Source organism: Wyeomyia smithii, chromosome 3 (genome assembly GCF_029784165.1).
Source record: "Wyeomyia smithii strain HCP4-BCI-WySm-NY-G18 chromosome 3, ASM2978416v1, whole genome shotgun sequence".
Lineage (NCBI taxonomy): Eukaryota > Metazoa > Arthropoda > Insecta > Diptera > Culicidae > Wyeomyia > Wyeomyia smithii.
In genome coordinates this window covers 8921287-8943635 of record NC_073696.1, presented here as the reverse complement: position 1 = coordinate 8943635, position 22349 = coordinate 8921287, and the positions used below count along the sequence as shown (strand labels likewise).

At 40.4% G+C, this 22349-nt stretch overlaps 1 protein-coding gene across 5 annotated transcripts in view; it reads left to right on the top strand.

The window, feature by feature from the left end:
- The window catches only part of LOC129733027 (protein Shroom), a 498971-nt gene that overhangs the window by 163820 nt on the left and 312802 nt on the right, over window positions 1–22349 (top strand). The window lies entirely within an intron of this gene.

The window sequence follows — 22349 nt, the reverse complement described above, 5'->3', positions numbered from 1 at the left end:
GTTTAACCCTAGAGCTCGAACTGAAAAAAAAGATTATAGCCTTTCAACCATCACTGGGAATTGCAGTGCCTATAGTGAAGATAACTTTTTCGGAGACTTGAATGAGTTTTCGTGGAAGTGACGAACCTGACTCTGCGTCAATGCGTTATTTCTAACCAAACTAGTAGCACAAAAATTCACAGGAATGGTTAAAAAACTATAATCTTCTTAGGGTAACTTGTTTGAGCTTTAATTCGTTTACTATCATTGTAATGAACGTACATTGGGTTTTTCACGCGGTTGGTTGTACCGCGTTAAAAAATCCACGTACAATAAAAATCGCGCAAAAAAAAAACTTCATACAATAATTAATCCGATTAAAAATAATTTTAATCCGTTCCGATTAAAAATAATAGCACGTAAGGCAACATCCGTAAATTACGTAACGCAAAAAACCCGAGTTTTGGACCCCCAACCCCAATATGTAACGAAACGTAATGCCAACACCTACCCCCCAATAAAATTATGTAACTCTGCAGAAGGACTTCCTTGGTGAAACTTGAAAAATGATTCGAAAATGCTAACAAAACACACAAAATGAGTTTATAGTGCTTCCAAAATAAAAAATTGGTTGAAGAACAAGAATGGGAATGACTTTTTTATAATGATTTCGCCATATTTTTAAGCTTTCGTTCTTTGATCGGAAGTAAATCGCAACGACCCTGACTCGTATCGTTATACAATTACACTAAAGTCGCTTTATACGCGGGAGATACGTGCCGCTTAAAAAAAAAAGCGTAAAATTCCGGAATCCGCGTAAAAAAAACCGCGTGAATTCCGGAATCCGCGTAAAAAAAGCTGCGTAAATTCCGGAATCTGCGTAAAAAAAAACCAGCGTAAATTCTGCATCCCGGGTGAAGGGAAACCGAAATCCACGCAAAAAAAAACACCGCGTAAATTCCGGAATCCGCGTAAAAAAACACCGCGTAAATTCCGGAATCCGCGTAAAAAAAACGCGTAAATTTCGAAATCCGCGTAAAAAAAGCTGCGTAAAAAAACGCATAAAAAGCAACCTTAGTGTATAAATGTATTTTTGTTACTTTTTCTCGAATCAACGGAAAATGCCTATTCTTTGATAATAGCAGCAAATGAGTAATCACTCCATTAGTCATCTCAACAGCTAGCTGCAACCTATAGATATATTTTTCTCATTTGTCCAATTTACCGTCACAAATTTTGAAAGTAAATCTATTTGCTTCTCGATTTTGTTAAGCAGTTGGAAGTTTTACTTTAAAAATATGGTAAAATTTGACGATAAATTGATCAAAAAGGCGTGATGTGATGAATATAGGTACCGAGATGAATATAGGAGCGGTTACCCTATATAAAAATAAAAACTGTTTAGATTGATAAAACAGGAAACCTTATTGTCATAAACCATACGATTGATTTTTTACTTTAGCATGAGCATGATGAGCATGAGCATGATTGACCGCCCGCGGTTGCTACTCCGTTATTGCCAGATCAGCTGTAATTACACAGAGAACCAATGGATGATGCTTGGGATTAACAGTCATCCTCAATGTGTAACAACTGGTGACCTTAATCTTTATATTAGGCAATACCAGCGCCGGCCGCATCCGAATGCAGGTCAAAGAAGGAGTGTGTATAGGAATATGTTGACGTGATACTCGCTTTATTGGAAGCCGAGAACACCTCTGCACTTCCACGAGAAATCACTGGGATGTTGGAGAAAAGGGTAAGATTTGCAGCAGGTTTCGTTTTGGTAAACGATGCGCTGAGTTCTAGTACCGGGTTCATAATAACAAATATCGCGCGTACGAGTTTATTATATCTTTTACGGAAATCATAACGCGATCCGAACTCATTCCGGTTGATGATGTAACACCGCAAAAATAAAGCGCACGCGAGGATACCGGACCTATGACTCAATCAAGACAGATTCAAATATTCGAACATCTGTTTATGAAGTCATTATGCAACTACCGAAACGTATCTCTCATTGATTTATCTCAGCTGACTACACAATGTTACGAAAGCTACGAGAGTTGAGCCTACGTTAACGCCTCGCTACTCCTATCACTTCTTCGTGAAGTGACCCTCTGTATACCGAAAATTATTACACGGTTATAACCAGTCTGTAGAAAATACAACCTCATGAAAGGTATCGACGCGAAGTCTCTAGATATTCGGTGACCCGGACTCCTGGCTTTGAGCTTAACAGGTCGACTTACGACGTTTCTTGTAAATTGCTCGTCTGTTCTTGAGAAGCGATTTCTTGCTTTGAGACCGATTTAAAGCAGAAATAAACAATAGAGTATTATTAGAGCCACGCACAGGTGTGTGTGTGTGGTATATTACACTACATTCCGAAAACATATATATGAGCAGAACTCTCCCGGGCCGGAGACGCGTTTACACCGAAGCATTATGCACGACCGCTCAATCCACGCCTACCGACGGAGACGCTCGGGAGTACGATATTTCACGCCGATTCTCTATTAGCTGTTGATGCGAGTGTTGCCTATCAAATAGAAAAATTGGCAAAGTTTCATGCATCCAAAGCCCCAATAGTTTAAAAAATGCAGATATGCAAATTGACCAAAATATATATCTTAAGTTTGTCGACAAAATGCCAAACTAGTCATAATTGGGACATAGTATACAAAAACCTCTGCTCAAAAGCTAGAAAAATCGAAAAAATTAAATCATAAGATTTCAGAAAAACTGGCGAATCTTCATGCATACAAAGCCGTAAAATTAAAAAAAAATAAAACATATATATTTTCACCAAATTGCCTTAAATTTATGCACAGAGTGCCAGACTAGCCACAATCAGGATATAATTGTCGTTAGCTCGTGTCACCCTGAAACAAGAATTGGTCATAATCAATAATCGATCAAAAGCTAGACAAATCGAAAAAATAGAAACCGGTTAGTAGAAAACCTTATACTGGAATTTTTTTCTTATTACGCCAATACTCTATGGATGAAATTGCGAACAGCCTTTGTAATTATACTACATGTAAAGCCATATCGCGTTCTACGCATTCAAAATCGTAAGAACATGAAAATGCACATATACAAACTAACCAAAGGTCTAAGGCCTCTACCAGGCCAAACGCGAAAAAACGCGAAAAGCAGCGCGAACCGATCCACCCGGCCGTAGGCCAATGTACAGCTCTACTTACGGCTGTACACTAACCCACGGCCCGTCGAACCGGTCCGCGCCGCCCCCCGCACCCAGCCTGGCAGAGGCCTAACACGTATTGACAAAGTATCAAACCAATCATGGTGCAACTGTTGCAAAATTATAACACGTTATCCGAACACCTATCGAAACGCCAATGACGATGACGAACAGTCTGCACATATACACACCGCCAGCAGAAAAACAGTATATAGATCTCAACCCTTCCCTCTAGTTCCTAGAAAAACCTGCCAATCTCCAGTTCTATTTTTCTACATAACCAAAATAAAAATAAAATGTCCAAAAAAAACCCAGATGTAGTACGCGATGGGCACTGCATGAACACGCTCACTGTCAATGTCAACGAGCTGCGTGCCGAAGGCACAGAAACACACATTCAATATATTCCTTTCTTCATTCACCACCACTCCACTGGCATACAGCCCCAGCGTCAACACACATACCACCGCCGAGCAATCGAACGACAAAACGGCAACAGTTCGCACTACACACGCAAACTAATTAATCTTGTCTCATTCAACCGGTACACAACTGATGCACACAAACGCATTAAAAACTGCGTTCTTTCTGGCTTTCAGGCTGACCAGCTCTTTCCTATTCAATACAATGATGATATCAATTATTTATTTGTTAATCTGGTACTTATCTGAATGACCGTATATTCTCCAAGTAATGCTGATGGTTTTCCCTGATCGCAGTATTGTAACACCGAGATGCTGGTGTATTCACATCTACTCCTTTACTCTTTTGCACACCTACTCCTACCACTTCAACTGATCAGCCATATCCATAGTTGATCACAGCAACTGCAGAATTTGATTCCCTTTCTCTCACCGCCCTTTTGTAGAAACTATTAAAACACTCATTCACCAAGCATTCTGATATCCTATCTTTCGATCACTACGTTTCTGAACATTTTACTCACTGTTTTCAAGCATAAATTAATCGAAAATCACGGAGCGATATATCGCGCGTCATTTTTTCTCGCATTCACACACACCATCTCCATACGATTGATTTTTTACTTTATTAGATTTACTTATACACTGGGGTCTTTTTTTACGCAGTTGGTTGTACCGCGTTGAAAAAATCCGCGTTTAGAAAAACCGCGTAATTTCAAAAAATCGCGTTAAAAAAACTCCTCTCAATAATAAGATCCGATCAAAAATAATGGCAAGTAAGTGAATATAAACTTGAAAAATGAAATATAAATGGTAACGAAACCCACAAAATAAGTTTTTATTGCTTCTTAAATTAAAATTCGTTGAAGAACATGACAATAACTATTTCATAATAATTTTGCTACATGTTTAAGCTTTCGTTTCTTAAACGGAAGTAAATCGCAACGGCCCTGACTGGTATCGTTGTACAATTATTAATGTATTTTTGATCCTTCTCCCCGAATCAACGGAAATTGCCTATTTTTTGATAATTTCACGCATTTTTTCAATTTAATTTTAAATTGGCCGTCTATTTTTGTAAGAAACATACCACAAATATACTTTAATTTTGAAAGTATATTCAATTCTGAATCAACTGAAAGTAGTTTTGTGAAAATCGGCTGGTATTTGTCTAAGTTATATATTTTTTAAAAATCCAGAATTTTTGGCTTCTATCACACAATTATTTCACGGAGCTACAAATTAAGAAAAAATTCAAGAACTTTTGATGTGACTCAGTGTGGGTTGTAGTTTTAGTCAAATGTTACTTGCGCGTTTAATTGAAGTTTTTGAAGTTTTCAAATACCCCAAAAAATATTAGTTATGGTCAAAACCCTGTTTTTACTTTAGCTCACATTTTTATGTTCAATTCGATTATTTTTCAACGATTTTTTATAATTTGGCTGTTTTGTAAAGGCGAAAAATAGATCTTTTGAAACATGTAAATATGTCTAAAGAGTTTACCTATATGTGATGAATAGTTTTAAATAAAATAAGATGATTTATTTTCTTTTTCAAATTTAACTTAATTCATCACATGATGAATAGTTTTAAAATAAATAAGATAGTTTATGTTGTTTTCAAATTTTTCCAAATTTATTCGCAATTTTTCACACTTTTTTGTAATGAACGAGCTTCAATCGCTGTAGAATTTGAAAAGTACATTTAGTGCCAAACGAAACCAGTGTGTGTTCTTTATGAAAATCTGTTATAATTTGGCTGAGATATGACTTGATGTTTTCCACCATATACTTAGGTTTCATCAAATCATTTTTTAGCCTAATTTTAACAGATTTTCATTACCAACATCTATTGTTTTCGTTTGATACTAAAAATAACTTTCCAAATTTTACAGCAATTGAAGCTCCATCATTACAAAAATATGTGAAAAATTGCGAAGAAATTAAAAAAATTGAAAATAACACAAATTATCTTATTTATTTTGAAACTATTCATTACATGTGGGTAAACTTTTTAGACATACTTTTATATTTCTAATGCTCTATTTTTCGCCTTTCTAAACCAGCTTAAATATAAAAAATCGGGTGAAAAATAACCGTATTAAACATAAAAATGCGAGCTATGGTAAAAAACAATGTTTTGAACATAAGTTATAATTTTCGGGGTATTTGAAAAACTTCAAGTAAACGCGCAAGTAACACTTGACTAAAGCTACAACCCACACTAAGTCACATCAAAAGTTCTTGCATTTTTTCATCATTTGTAGCTCCGTGAAAGAATTATGCGACAGAACCCAAAAATTCGGGTTTTCTTAAAAATCTTATAACTTAGCCAAATATTAACCGATTTCAACAAAACTACTTTCAATTGATTCGGAATTGAATATACTCTCAAAATTAATGTATTTTTGTGGTATGTTTCTTACAAAAATAGACGGCAAATTTAAAATTAAATTGAAAAATTGCGTGAAAAAGTCAAAAAAATTAGATATAAACTCAAATAACTCAAAATGTTTTATTGATATTAGTGAATACTTGTATATATTTGAAAGCTCTATTTATCTTCATTCTAAAACTGCTTAAATATTGAAAATCAGTTGATAAATGACTGAGTAAAAAAATATTATATGCGCTAAGGTCCAAAAAACCGTATTTTGACCATAACTTCAGATTTTGGGGGTGTTTGGAAAATTTCTAGTATGAGCGAATGTTATACTCAACAAGACCTACAACCTACAGTAGGTCACTTCAGAAGTTCTTGCATTTTTTTCTCATTTGTGGCACAGTGTAATCTTCCAAATCGCGTAAAAATAATCCGCGTTATTTCAAAAAACCGCGTAAAAATAATCCGTGTTATTGTAAAAAATCGCGTAAAAAAAGTCGCGTTTAAAAAAACCGCATAAAAATAACCCGCGTAAAAAAAGACCTCAGTGTACTAAACTTATTTGATACAGTGTAAAAATAATCTGCCAAATCGCGTAAAAATGCTTCGCGTTGTTTAAAAAAATCGCGTAAAAATAATCCACGTTATTGCAAAAAATCGTGTAAAAATGCCGCGTATAAAAAACCGCATAAGTACATCTAACTTTGTTCGACAGCAGTAGAAAAAAAATCTAAAATTGCAGTTGTCATCCATTATTAAAAAAAGCGTTTGTAAATATTTAAAATTTTGTTTCAACGAGGTCAAGACTTCTTGATGTTCTTATTTTTCAGACACCGGAAGTCACTATTTGTTGGATTTACCTCCAGTCCAACACGAGATAGGGATTCTGGGCTTGCGTTATTACCGCGTGAGCGGCCTAACCAGAGATTGCGCTCGCACTCGAAATAATTTTACCAATTGTGTCCAGCCGTGGACCACGCCGAATGCCTTGCAACTCAATCCGCCTCTTTGGATGGTTGCAACGAATAAGGAAAGTAACACCTTGTTTAACTCCGTGAATTACTTAAACGCACTATTTTTATTCATTAAACAGTGAAAGTGTATTTTATAATTATATTTCTAACTGCTAATTTAATATAAGGATGAGTTATAAATTCCTGGCGGTCTTCCTGAGCCGCTCTTGTTGAAGTTCGAAAATGGGAGTGATGACTGCTGCTGATCCGAAAGTGGGCCAAGGTGGAGTGAGTCCAAGCGGCGATGTTTTTCTCCCGAAGTGATCGTTGCGCCTCCCGATTGATCCCGATTGATCCCGATACCGATCCTCCTCGATTAGCAGGTCATCAGTCTCGCTCTCACGGTAGTGATAAGGGCTCACCACCACTTATCAGTAGCGGGTTTGGCTGACGCTAACGATGATGATGATGATGATGGTTGGTGTGTGATTTGCCGCTGTGACCGTCTTCAGTTCCCGTGTGCCGCTTGCTTTCGGATAGAGTAGCCAATCTCTCGTATGCCGCTTATTTTCGGATATGTATATAGTGGACTGTATAGTTGACTCCAACCAGGGATGAAGTGTGGGGTGAAACTTGTTGATCACCAACACTATTAAGGAAATCAAAATGGCGTCTGAGGTCGTTTTCCGGCCTCGGCGTATCATCCTGGTCCTGAAAATACTCATTTTTGATGGTATTCAACCTTGTTTTATTTAATGGTTTCAATCTGGAATCTATTCCGGAAGAACCATTTCAAAGCCATATCACTTAAGCACTCGAAACTAGCAAATGGCCTGTGGAAGTAGTTTGAAGAACTTTGAAACATTAATTGTAAGATTCTGTTCAAATATGCATAAAATTCCCTAGTTTCGGAATATATCCCTTACAAATCGGATATCCGGCTATGAGAGATTTTTTTCGGAGCACGCACTGCTAACGCTGATTTGAAAGTAGATAAGATACTGCATCTTTTAGTGCTACAAGTAGTAAATCAAGTATCAAGTATCGAATGAAAATTGCAAAAGTTACAAGTACTTTAATGTGGGGTACCCAAGAACCCCGTCGAGCACATAACGGTTTAAGTGAAAGGTTTCGTATCCTAAGAATTCTCGTAACCCGATTCTCCTTCAAGAATCCTGGCCCCATAGACAGGACATTCCTGAGGATTCCTTGTTCAGAATTCCTCATCAAGGATGCTTCACGATTTCTATGTGAGGAATCCTAGGGAATCCGACGGATTCTCAATACACGATTCTCATTAAAAAATCCTAACCCCATAGATAGGGCAGTCTTGAGGATTCCTTTTCAGGATTCCTTATCAAAGACGATTCACGATTCTAATGTGAGGAATCCAAGGGAATCTGAAGGATTCTGATTACACGATTCTCATTCAGAAATCCTAGCCCTATAGACTGGGCATTCTCGAGGATTCTTTTTTCAGGATTCCTTATCGAGGACGCTTCACGATTCCAATGTGAAGAATCCTACTGAATTCATGCGAATCTTATGTGTTCGTCCGGGTCGGCTTCGGTTCCGCCGGGTAGCATATACTTCGTTTTAGATGTATTTATCTGCAAGCCAATTCTCGCTGCTTCGCGTTTTAGTCTGGTCTACTGTTCTGTCACCGCGTGTTGATGTCCGCTCGATTCATTACACCCTGTAGTGCGATGTTGAATAGCAGGCAGGAGAGACCATCACCTTGTCGAAGCCCCCTGCGGGATTCAAATGGACCCGACAATCCGCACGCAACACTGCGTCCCATTCACCGTAGCCTTTATGAGTCTAATCAGCTTGCCCGGAAAGCCGTTTTCGTCCATGACCTCCCATAGCTCTTTTCGGTCGATAGTGTCATACGCGGCTTTGAAGTCTTTGCCTATGGTGAAGATTTGGTCCGTTGTAGACCGTCCTTCCACGAAGCCGGCCTGATAACTTCCCACAAATCTGTTGGCTAGGGGTGAGAGGCGGCGAAAAATGTTTTGGGAAAACACTTTGTAGGCGGCATTCAGGACGGTGGTCGCACGATAGTTCCCACAGTCCAATTTGTCGCCTTTCTTATAGATGGGACCGATAACCTCATCCTTCCACTCCTCCTGTAGCTGTTCTGTACCCCAAATTCTTGCAATCTTTATAAGCTCCGCTCTGAGGTCATCCTCGGAGCCTCGGCCTCGGCCTCGGAGAAGGGTTTGAAGGTGTGGGCTTTGCTGACGACCTAGTTATAGTGGTTCGTGATAAATTCGACAATATCAGCTACCCTCCCAGCTGGTCTCGAGGTACGATACTGGCCCAACAAGCCAATCGACGTAGGTTCGAGTCTCGGCTCGGGAGAGGCTGTTATTGTCAGTAGGATCGTAGCGCTAGTCCCGCAATTGTCCTGTACACTTAACAGTTGGCTGTGAAGTCTGTGTATAAACAGAAAGTCAAGTTTCGAATCGGAATGTAGCACCAAGGCTTTGCTTTGATATCAGCTAGGATGCAGCAGGCCTCAAACCTTACACGCTTTCGGTATATAGAAGAAGGCCAGAGCATCAACCCAGCAAAAAAATACAAATGCAGGGCCCAGCGTGGTTGGTAACGTCTCCGCTAACCACGCTCGACGGCTGGGTTCGAATCCCAACGCCGACATAGGTGTCGAGGGTTGTGGGGAGGCGTGATCCACTCACAACCAACCCAACTGGTCAAGATTCACACCGGGAGATTTTCTGAGGCGAAAAATCTCTGGGATCACGCCTTCCATCGCATGAGAAAGTGAAGCCGTTGGCGCCGGTCCGTCAATCAACGGGTCGTAAGTTAGGGTACCGAGTGGAGTAGCCTCCCGGGCGTCGGTGATTGGCATAACAACAGTGGCGGAACTAGACCGACGAAAAATAAGCGAGAAAAAAAACCCAGCAAAAACATCAATTGTTCCATTCATAAAAAGAAGAAAACTGCACCTGCACAGTCTCTACATCTTAGTGGGGGTGGAAGTCAAATACAGCGACTCAGTTTAGTATCTCGGTGCAATCCTAGATGCTAGATTAACCTGGAACGCACACTTAGATTCAATAATCAGCGAGGCAAACTCTCCAATATGGTGGGAAGAACTTGGGGCTTAAAACCAAAAAATGGTAATGTGGGTGTAAACCGCAATAGTGAGGCCTCGAATTTCTTACGCTTCGTTAGTATGGTGGCCAAAACCGAGGAGACCACGGTAATGAGGAAGCTAGATAAATTTCAGCGGCTAGTTTGTACTGCCACTACCGAAGCAATGCGGAATACGCTTTGTAAATCATTAGAAGCTATCCTTCATCTACTTCCTTTGAATCAACACGTTCAACTAGAGGCCAAGAAAAGTGTACATAAGCTCAAACTACAAAAGATGATACTAGACGGGGATGAGATAAGTCACTTGAAGATCTTGAATCTCCTATCTGCTGAACCAGCAACGAACATGAACAGTGATTGGATGGAGCCTAGATCCAAGTACGACATCCCATACTCAGTGTTTAAAGCCTACAAGTGCATGTCTAAAATTGTCTGGGATTGAATTTGCCTTCTTCAACAGATGAGTCAGTTGAATTCTGTAAATCTTTACTGGATTCCTGGTCACTGTGGTATAGAGGGCAATGAAGTTGCAGATGAACTCGCCAGATTTGGTTCCTAATCAACCTTCATTGGCCCAAAACCGTTTTGTGGGATTTCAGACTGTGTTCTGAAGGCCGAAGTTCTGAAGCTTAAGAATTGGGGACAACAAGAGATTACAGCCAATTGGAAGGCAGTGAAAGATTTTTAGCCAATCAAAAAGATTTATAACACCAAACACAAAAATTTCTCAAAAGTTGCTGAGTCTCAATAAGAACGATCTCAGTATATTCACTGGTCTAATAACTGGTCACTGGCCGAGCAAACATCATCTTCAGAAAATTGGTTTCACCCAAGATGATATTTGTCGCATCTGCAACTCAGAGAGCGAAACCTCGGAACATTTGCTCTGCAATTGTGGAGCACTAATTAGACGCAGACTTCTGTTCAGGTACAGGGTTCCTGGAAGGGAAATATATACGAAAAGAGTTTTTTTAGACAACAAATATTTTTCTAATGATCAAAATAAATTAACGCTCAATTAATGCTCTTGAAAAAATCTGCTTTATTCTCGGTTTTTTTTTTCAAATATTTTCCTCTGGAAACCATCAAAAACCTTCCGATGCAAAAATCGCTTGATGTTTTTGTTCACCTTGGATCATAAAGTTGAATGTAATGGGTTGTTTACGTCTTCGAAATGTTATCATGGCACATTTTGCAACACTTAATTTTAAAAAGTTTCAAGTGCATCAATGCTCAAAACAATCTATTCGTTTCTGCAATTCTCAACAATTAGCCTTACTTTGTACCACAAAATACATCTTAGAATCATTGGCAAGATGAGTATACCACCATTTTGTAGAATTATTACTACGTCGTTGACAATAGGGGTCTCAGATTGCATCCTTGGGGCACACTAGAACATGACGAAAAAGGAGCTGATTTCTTTATACCAATTTGTACGTATAAAAATCTATGGCTCAGATATGAACGAAGTTACATAATTGGACATCCTATCAGAAACTCCTGGTCGAGACAACTGTTCAAAAAGTGTATGATAATTCATAATGTCGAAAATACACAGCATCAATCTGTGCACCGGTATCCATGGCTTCGATAAAAGTCGTTGTGAATTCGCATAAATTACTTTCAACTGATCGATTTGGGAAGAATGGTTGTTCGATATTTGTTCTGATAACTATCAAAACAATAATTTTGAAAAAAAAAATGAATTTTATGCTCATATTGAATGGTATTATAGTATAGCACCATTTTGGATTTTAATATGACGTCTATGATTGGTTCCCGGTTTTCAAGCTGAAATACTCATATTGGGTGATATTTGGTCACTTTGGGCTGTTTCCCAGAAATCGCCAGTCGCCATCTCGGATTTGAAAATGTAGTGTCAGGAGTTGATTTTTGTGCCTTTGAGCATCATCATAATTTCGAAACACATATTGCTTTTAAGTTTGGTAAAGCGGGCAATGTATGTAGTTTTTCGAGAATGCGAAAATGAACGGGAATAGAAGGTGTGACTTTTAGGCTTAGAAAAATTTTTCCCTCGTCCAGACGGACCACTCTCTCAGTTACAAAAATAAACTGCACAGAGCTGTGTGTGCAGTTAATCGTGGCGTTCTGGGATACGGGAACACAATAGTAGAGGGTGATTCGACTTTGGCTTAGAATGAGTTATACCTTTCCCAGTTGTTTAATTGGCCAAAACACCTTGCCGAAGACAACGGAGATTGCGGCTTCGTGTCCCGTCTGGACGAGGGAAAAATTTTTCTAAGCCTAAAAGTCACACCTTCTATTTCCGTTCATTTTCGCATTCTCGAAAAACTACATACATTGCCCGCTTTACTAAACTTTAAATGTAAGTCATATGACAAAAATGAAATTAGTTCGTAAAGTACATATTGGTTGGTATATGACCATTTATGGTTGTATTCGAAAACCGGAAGCAGCCATTGTGACTTATGAAATGGCGCCTACGGTTAGATTCTGGCCTTTGGGTTTCATCCCGGTGCTAAAAGTACCCGTATTAAAAGGTATTTGGCCATTCTACATTCGAATACACCTCAGAAGACATCAATGTCAATTAGATCGACCGCGCTTCGAAATTTTATCTTTATGTATAAGATGATACCTTCAAATTGATGTTTGAAAACCATTCGCAACGTAACGACCATTTATATAAATTATTACTAAAAATCATTGAAATACATGATTTGCAGTCGAAGTGCAGTAATTATCGATTAGTTCTTAAAAAGATTTTTTTTTAATTCCAAAATCAACTTAAAATAAAGAAGGCACCTTAGTTAACAGCGTTAAAAGTTATTAGAAAATATCAAATGCCATTAAAAACACAAGATGTGTGAAGAGAATCATGATTGATTTTTTATTCAAACCAGTCGTCAAGAATCTTTCAATTTCGAATGAACTCGAATGTCGTTGAATCGAATGTTGTTTTAACGTAGTCAAAAAGTTTGAAAAGAAGAGATAAGCAAAGCATGGATCGTCTCAGAAAATCAATAAACTGCCATCAAAAGTTGAATAATTTTTATTTAGATATTGTTTTCATATTTTTCTTTTGACAAAAATTTAATAAAATATTGAAAGCTTTGACAATCAATGGCGATTTATTTTAAATTATCATGAAACTTATAAAAGACTTTATAAAGACAGGTAAATATAATCAAGGACCATCGATCATTTATTGGAACCAGGGATGGTATTCTACGCGATTTTTCGGGACTCGTAAGTTGTTCACAATTAAAAATAAGGCCGATTATTTGATCATCCCTAAGATGTGATCCACAGTAGCGATCATTTCCCCTTATTATTCAATACGAGATCGGTAATCAAAATTTGTATGTGTGTAGGCATGACACGATCACATGACGATCGTGATCCCAATTATATTCACCACTGACCCATCATATCGCGTTCAATTCGAGGGTAGTGGCAGTTCGGTTTTGATAGCGAGAGATAACGCATGTCGTTCAAACATACTAGCAATAAAGTGTTAGAAATTGGCTGAACCTAATCGCTAAAATACAATTTATTTTTCGGTATTAGTCGCGTATTATTTCAAAGTCACCCGCGGTCCTAGTCACATTCATAAACATTTTTGGTCCTTCGAGCCGGATACTGTGAACCGGTGGGACTGTACGGTGATTAGCGGACTAGTGAAAGTGCGCGGAACAATTGAACAATAGACGCAGTGGAGTAGATCCGCCATTACGATCGTGGCTTGTAGCGTGGCGTGGGTTAGCCGCCATCGCGATTGCAGTTGGAGTGCTTTGTTGGATATAACGTGGTTACGGTGATGGATTATGGTAGCGGCTAATCAACGTGAGGACATCGATCGGCAGTTTGGACGAGCTCAGTTACTACAAAAATCAGCGGTCAGAGGGAAGTAGACACTTGCATGTGATCTGTGGTGGCATCAAGCATGTGATGCTCATCAAAAAAGGGTAGAAAATTAAAATGATTTGGTGCAAACTGGTACTTTCATTGCATGCGAATTTTGTGATCCCTGCTTAGATTGACGGTTGGTCTTGGTTCTGCTGGCTATAATTTCGCTCGGTTGTTCACCTGGTTGGTTCCCCTCGCTGCAGTCAAATTGGGTTGATTTATTTTCTGTCATCCGTGGGACGTCGAGTCGAATCGCGATCGCGTATTGTCAACGGTGAATCACAGTGAACCATTTTTTATGGAATATTAATAATAGACTAACTGAAGTGAAGCTATACTAACATAGTGAACATTACCATTTGATATATTAGTTCGAGAGTGCAAATAATTAAGTATGGCTAGTGATTTGCGTGATTTAAAAAGGCAGGAGAGGCAGTTGTTGGCAACGTTCGAGGGTGCCAGAAAGTTTTTACAGAAATTCAAAGCAGAGAAACATATAGGGCAAGTTGAGAGTCGCCTAGAGCTTCTTGAAACGGCAATGAAAAAGTTTTACACCGTTCGTAGGAAAATAGAATTGCTGGTCGAGGATGCTGACGAAAAAGAATCAACTGACTCTAAAGAAGCTGCAGCTGAACGGGCTACGCGGGTGCAGATGCTTGCTGAAAGGCGTGAGGCCGAAAATGTCGAGGTAATGCAATCTACAGAAGACCTTTATTGTGAGCTTAAGTCATCGTTGCAAGCTTTGCTTCCCAAACCGATCGAGCAGCCAGTGTCGTGTCCTACACCGACCATAGTACAGGCTGCTCCCGAGACGATGTCAAGGGTCAAACTCCCCGAGATACGGCTGCCTAGTTTTAGTGGCAGAACTAGTGATTGGGTTACATTTCGAGATATGTTCCAAAGCCTGATTCACAACAATAATCAACTCAGTGCGATGGAGAAGTTTTCGTATCTTCGCTCATCCCTTGTAGGAGAATCCCTTCAGGAAATTGAATCCATCGAGATGACGGTAGCCAACTATGAAATCGCATGGGATCTGCTAAAGAAGCGCTACGAGAACCGCAAATTAATAGTAAAAGCGCATCTTGATGCATTGTTTGCTGTGGAGCCAATGAAGCGGGAGAGTTACGACGGCTTAAATCAAGTGATTAGCGAGTTCGATAAAAACTTGCAAATGTTGGAAAAGGTGGGAGAAAATTCTTCGCAATGGAGCACTGTTTTGGCACATATGATGTGTTCGAGATTGGATCAAATCACGCTGCAACACTGGGAATCGCATCATAGCTCGAAAGAAGTTCCAAAATACGACGAGCTAGTTAGTTTTCTTCGGAATCATTGCTCCGTCCTTCAATCAATTGCTCCGCTGAGACCAGCACATGCGGAGGTGAAGAAGTCGAAGTTCACCGTTGTTCATGCGTCAACACAGTCGTTTAAACGATGCCCATTTTGTGGCGAGAGCCCGCATTCCGCTTTCAAGTGCCAGAAATTTTTGAAGATGAGAGTTAGTGAACGATATGAGAAGGTGAAACGAAGTGGGTTGTGTTTGAATTGTTTTTCCCCCACGCATTTGGTTCGAGTGTGCACAAGAGGTGTGTGCCAGCATTGTCAGACGAAACACCACACGCTTCTGCATAACGCGCCATCGTCTGGTCAAAGGTCTGCAACGTCAGCAGCATCGCAGAATGATTCCTCCGTCCCACGAGTCAAATATGGTCCCCAGGCAATGAACACACCGCAAACACAATCACAAGCCCAGAACCAAACCACACCTACTCAGCACACAAGTCAATCTACAAGCTCATACCCTATTGCCAACACAAATTCGCAACATACACCAAACACCACAGATCAAGTAATCAAATCCAACTGCTTCAATACCAACATCTTTGCCTCGACAAGGCAAGTTTTACTCTCCACCGCCATAGTGCGTGTGTCAGACATGTATGGAAATATCCAGCTAGCCAGGGCATTATTGGACTCCTGCTCGGAGTACTGCTTTATAACCACAAACCTCTCTCAAAAGTTGAAGTTAGTGGAAGGTGCCAGCTACCTGTCTGTAGCAGGTATTGGTGGTTCTGTAGTCAAATCTACAAGAAAGGTTGAAGCAACGATTGCGGCTCGATCATTCTCAATTTCATCATACGTGGAAACTGTTCAATTACATGTACTTCCAAGGCTCACATCCAAACTACCCTTGCATGCAGTGAATTTGCAGAATTTGGCGATTCCGGATGCCATAACACTCGCAGATCCTGAATTTCATCAACCGGGTCCGATAGACCTCATCATTGGGGCGGAATACTACTACGATTTACTGATGAATGAGCGGATGAAGCTTACAGATGACGGACCCACTCTTCAGAAAACTGTTTTCGGATGGGTTGTATCGGGTCGTATCCCTGGTAGTAAACTTGAAGTTCCTAGAACCATTACTCACTCGTGTTCGACACATGATCTTCGGGAGCTGCTAGCAAAATTTTGGGAAGTAGAATCATGCAACATCAAGAGTACGCATTCAGTAGAAGAATCGACCTGTGAAGAACTCTATGAACGCTCGACGGTACGTGACAGTGAAGGAAAATTTGTAGTAACACTTCCCAAGAAGGACTACGTAATTAGTCAGTTAGGGGATTCAAAATCCATCGCACTGAAAAGGTTCTACGGACTGGAGAGACGATTCGCTACGAACGAGGAGTTGAGAATTATGTACAGTACCTTTATGAATGAATACATCTCCATGGGTCATATGCAACAAGTACACGAGGAAGCGAGTGACTATCCCTCGTACTACATGCCTCATCATGCGGTCTTAAAACCCGATAGCACAACAACTAAGCTGCGGGTTGTATTCGACGCTTCCTGTCGTACATCTTCGGGAATATCCTTAAACGACGGACTCATGGTAGGACCCGTTGTGCAGGAAGATTTACTCTCCATCATTCTTCGGTTTCGATTTCGTCAACTCGTATTGGTGGCAGATGTTGCCAAAATGTACCGTATGGTAAAGGTAGTCGATGCTGATCAATCACTTCAGCGCATACTATGGAGAAGTTCTCCAACCGAACCTGTCAAGTCCTTCCAATTAACCACTGTTACATACGGGACAGCCTCGGCGCCGTATCTGGCAACCAAAAGCCTTCAAAAGTTGGCATCTGAAGGAGAAGCCACACACAAAGCTGCAGCGAGAGTAATCAAAAAGGACTTTTACGTCGATGATATGCTGACAGGTACAGATGATTTGGAAGAGGCAAAGGCACTAGCAGCAGAAATCATACAGCTCATGAATTCAGCAGGCTTCACGTTGAGGAAGTGGAACTCCAACAGCGCAGAACTCCTATCGACTATACCACAGATTCTGAGGGACGATCGAGCTACTCTCGAACTTGATTCGTCTACGTCACCCATAAAAACGTTGGGGCTGATATGGCAACCAGCTTCCGACAATTTTCTATTTGTTGTTCCTCAGTGGAACCCTGACCCAACAATCACCAAACGGGTGGTACTGTCGGATACAGCTCGTATATTTGACCCCCTTGGCTTGATCGGTCCTGTCACAGTTCTGGCTAAAATTTTCTTGCAGGATTTGTGGAAGCATAAGGCCGATTGGGATGATCCGTTACCAGAAGATCTTCAAACATTCTGGAATGAATACCGCAGGAATATCGCAGCTCTCGAAACCCTGATGGTTCCAAGATGGACATGCTACACCAACGATTTGAAATCGGTAGAGCTACACGGTTTTTGCGACGCTTCGGAGGCAGCCTATGGGGCTTGTCTATATCTGCGGTGTGAGATGGAAGATGGCTCAGTCACTGTGCGTTTGATCACCTCTAAATCTCGCGTTGCTCCTTTGGAAGACCTCTCTCGCAAAAAGAAAAAACTCTCCATTCCTCGCTTAGAACTCTCTTCAGCCTTACTTCTTAGTCATCTATATGAAAAACTGCGAAGTAGCATAGAATTACCCGCTAACGCCTATTTCTGGACAGACTCGATGATTGTAAAGTGTTGGTTATCTTCACTGCCGTCCCGGTGGCAGATATTTATAGCGAATCGTGTATCAGAAATACAGCATCTCACCAAAAATGGAGTATGGAGTCACGTTGCTGGTGTTGAGAATCCAGCGGATATCATTTCGCGAGGAATGACACCGGTACAGCTTCAATATCAATCTTTGTGGTTCAATGGTCCGTTGTGGTTGCGTCAAGATCATGCTACTTGGCCGAACTCTTCAGAAACACAACTTGATCTAGATAAATCACTGTTAGAGGAGAGAACATCAGCTCTTCCCGTTCGAGTAATGACCGCTTGTGAAATTTTCACGTTACGTTCGTCGCTGCCAGAACTCATCAGATTGGTTGGCTGGTTACGTCGCTTCATGTACAACTCGGCAAAAAGAAATCGCGAGAACCTACGCACAGGTGACTTGTCCTCGATTGAATACAATGAAGCAGAAAATGCGCTCGTACGTGTATCTCAGCATGAGAGTTTTCCAGAAGAAATTTCGGCCCTTTCCAAGGGAAAACCACTAAAGCCGCCTTCAATAATATTGTCGACAAACCCCCGCCTGACGGATGGTATACTTCGTGTTGGCGGCCGGTTGAGTCACGCACCCGTGTCAGAGACCCGTAGGCATCCCATAATTTTACATCATCAACATCCGCTAACGAAGCTAGTACTTGAGCACTATCACCGCAAACATTTTCACGCTGGGCAGCAGTTGTTGATAGCTACAGTACGCGAGAAATTTTGGCCCCTTCGTATTCGCAGTCTCGCTCGCCAGGTAATTCATCGCTGTATCTCCTGTTACCGAAGCAAACCAACGAATCACGAACAGTTAATGGCCGATTTACCATCGGTACGTGTAACACCTGGAGCAGTATTTTCGTCGGTTGGACTAGACTTCTGCGGTCCATTTCAAATTAAATACCCAGGTCGTAAAGGAATTCCAATCAAAACCTTCGTATGCATTTTTGTCTGTCTAGTGACCAAGGCAGTGCACATGGAAGTTGTGGCAGATTTATCTACACAAGCATTTATAGCTGCTTTGAAACGATTCGTTGCGATTCGTGGGAAGCCCCATATCATCATGTGCGATAATGCTACCAATTTCATTGGAGCGAACAGAGAACTCGAAAAATTACGGTCACAGCTTAGCGAACAGCAGTTCCAGTACACCACTAGCAAGTTTGCTGAAGAGGAAGGAATTGATTTCAAGTTCATCCCGCCTCGCTCCCCCAATTTTGGAGGACTATGGGAGGCGGCCGTTAAGTCCTTCAAGACCCATTTTCGTAAAACCATCGGAATCCAAACACTAACGTACGATGAGCTACACACCGTGGTTCAGCAAATTTCAGCCATCCTCAATTCTAGACCGTTGACACCACTGAGCAATGATCCGAACGATTTTTCGGTGCTAACCCCAGGTCATTTCCTGATAGGCAGACCACTCACGGCAATTCCGGAGCCAGATTTGCAAGAAATACCAGAAAATCGTTTATCGCACTGGCAACGAACGCAAGCCTTCGTACAGCAGCTGTGGCGAAAATGGAAATCACAATACCTCTCCGATCTGCACAACAGAACTAAATGGACTCAAAAACGTGACAACATTAAGGTTGGAACCATGGTCCTAGTAAAAGAGGACAATTCACCTCCTCAGAAGTGGCGGTTGGGAAGAATAGTCAACATATTCTCGGGCCAAGATGGAAACATTCGGGTGGTAGCCGTCCGGACTAAAGATGGTGTCTTCACAAGAGGCATCTCGAAGATTTGCATCCTCCCTATTCGGGATAACGATATGTCCCACACAGAAGAGCGTTAGTCTTCGGGGCATTGGTGCTGCGGCACCGCGGAGGTCTCCAAGCGGAGGTCCTCCGCATTCCAGTTAAGTAATTGTTTAATATTAATTTGCAAAAAACTCAAGAAATGTTCATCTCCCGTAGCCACCTTGTCCCGGGTTCCGGGGCAATCGTCGCCAAGAAGTCATCATTAGTTCATCATAAAAGCCAGTCCGTTCCGTCAATCATCTTGTACTTAGTCTGCCCTGTGACGTCCAGCATGTTTTTGGATCTCGGTTGGTTTTGGTATCGCACACAATTTATTCTTTAGTTTCACTTGACGTCAGCGCTGCAGCAAACGTAGGACTCTTCTGAGCACTGTGCGCACAGCTCAGGTAAAGGCATCCGCAAGACAGGTCATCAATTGGATTGATCACCCATACCGGTGGCCCCAGTCGTAGCAGACGCAAAGGAGTTTGAATGCAGCTATAATCTACAACGCGACGCGCAAGTCGCCCTTATCGGTGCCGTGGGCACCCGCGGAGGCCAGGAGGCCTCCGCTCCAGGCAAGTCATGTTAAAGTGCTCATTTTCGGTTTAAAAAGCACCCTCTCATTTGTAGCAACGTGTGATGCCATCATCCCCCAACCGAGAAGGACGTTAGTAGGAGTAAAAACACCCTCGAGCAGCTATGCACACTCATCAGTGTATCCCTACAAATCGACATCAGCAAACAGTTGCAGCCTCCAGCATGCAGTACACCTAGCAACAGATAGTCTTCAGTCGACTAGTAGATCACCCAGGCGTCTATCCGAAAGTAGCAGATAGCAAGACGTCAATCCGAAAAAGTAATAGTTACCTCGTCGTGAAGCAGATGCGATCCTTTCATCAAGTAGAATGCAACCAGTTCCTCATTGGTCATCGGCGATGTGCATTTCCGCACGGAAGCAGCACAACAAGTATACAGTACACCCAAGATATTTTCCAGCACTATGTCCAACAGAAAAAGGGACATTTATTAGCCATAAGCGAATCAGATATCGAATTGCAACAGAGAAATAGCAATCAGTTAGTTAAAGTTTTTGCTGAATAAGATAGTTAAATATTTGAAATTTAATAATTTCAAGGCGGCCGGTATGTTCACAATTAAAAATAAGGCCGATTATTTGATCATCCCTAAGATGTGATCCACAGTAGCGATCATTTCCCCTTATTATTCAATACGAGATCGGTAATCAAAATTTGTATGTGTGTAGGCATGACACGATCACATGACGATCGTGATCCCAATTATATTCACCACTGACCCATCATATCGCGTTCAATTCGAGGGTAGTGGCAGTTCGGTTTTGATAGCGAGAGATAACGCATGTCGTTCAAACATACTAGCAATAAAGTGTTAGAAATTGGCTGAACCTAATCGCTAAAATACAATTTATTTTTCGGTATTAGTCGCGTATTATTTCAAAGTCACCCGCGGTCCTAGTCACATTCATAAACATAAGTAATCTACGTAGAAAACTGTATTCTACGTTTTTTACGGTAGAAAACCTCTTGCAAGTAGAAAACTCTGAAACACTCGAAAATTCACATTATGAGCCATAAAATGCCATTCGCTGCGCTGATTAGGTGTATTTAATTAACGGGAGAATTAATGTAACAAAAAAGAAACACGAAGAAGCAAGAAAGTGTTTTTCCGGACTTTTTTCTGATTATGGCGAAACAAGCAATGATAAAGTAACTCAAAAAAGCAAACAAAGTTTTCAGTCAATAATTTCAATCGTGATTCACGGTTCAACAACATATTTGTTGTCATCCAAAAATGCTAAGGAAAGCAAAATCGCATAATATACGTCACGAACAAAATCAGTGCAACAACAAAGGCGCATCTACGGCCTGATTTCTATAGAACTGTGCTATCGCTGTCAAAACTCATATATCTTCAGAGCGTACCCAACATCTCAATGGTTCATGGTTACCTGGGCATATATAGAAAAACCCACCAAAAATTCCATGCAACTTTGAACGGTTGCAGGAAGAATTCTTTACTCTCGGGAAAATAAATCTAAAATTAGTAAGATTTGACTTTTTTTTTTGTAAAAAGTAGAACAACTCATAAACTGAGTAACTCCTTAAAAACTGAGTGATTGTTACTTACTTTTTGGGTACAGTATTACTCAGTTTTGAGTTAAGTAATTACTCATTTTTTAGGTTCTGAATTGCTATTTAATTTAATTTACAAATTTATAAAAAGTTTCGAAGATAAAATTAAGCATATCTGGGTTTGTTGTTTGTACTGGCTAGAAAGCCTTAGCATATTTTGCAAACGGAAGTATTTCTAATCCGAAAACTCATGAAACATATGAAAAACAAATTCAATCGATGGAGATTAAAAGCAACGATTTTAAATGTCAAATTCGTTTTCAATTCACACAAAATAATCATTACAATATTACAAATATATAATATTTTTAAATTTAAATTTCGTTTATTCTTTATGTAATTCACTACAAAAATCTCTTTGCAGGTTTTCGTAGAATATTCGTAGAATACTCGTTTTTGGTTAGGTATTCTGCCAGAGGTATTCTACGTAGAAAACTCGTCGAAAACTA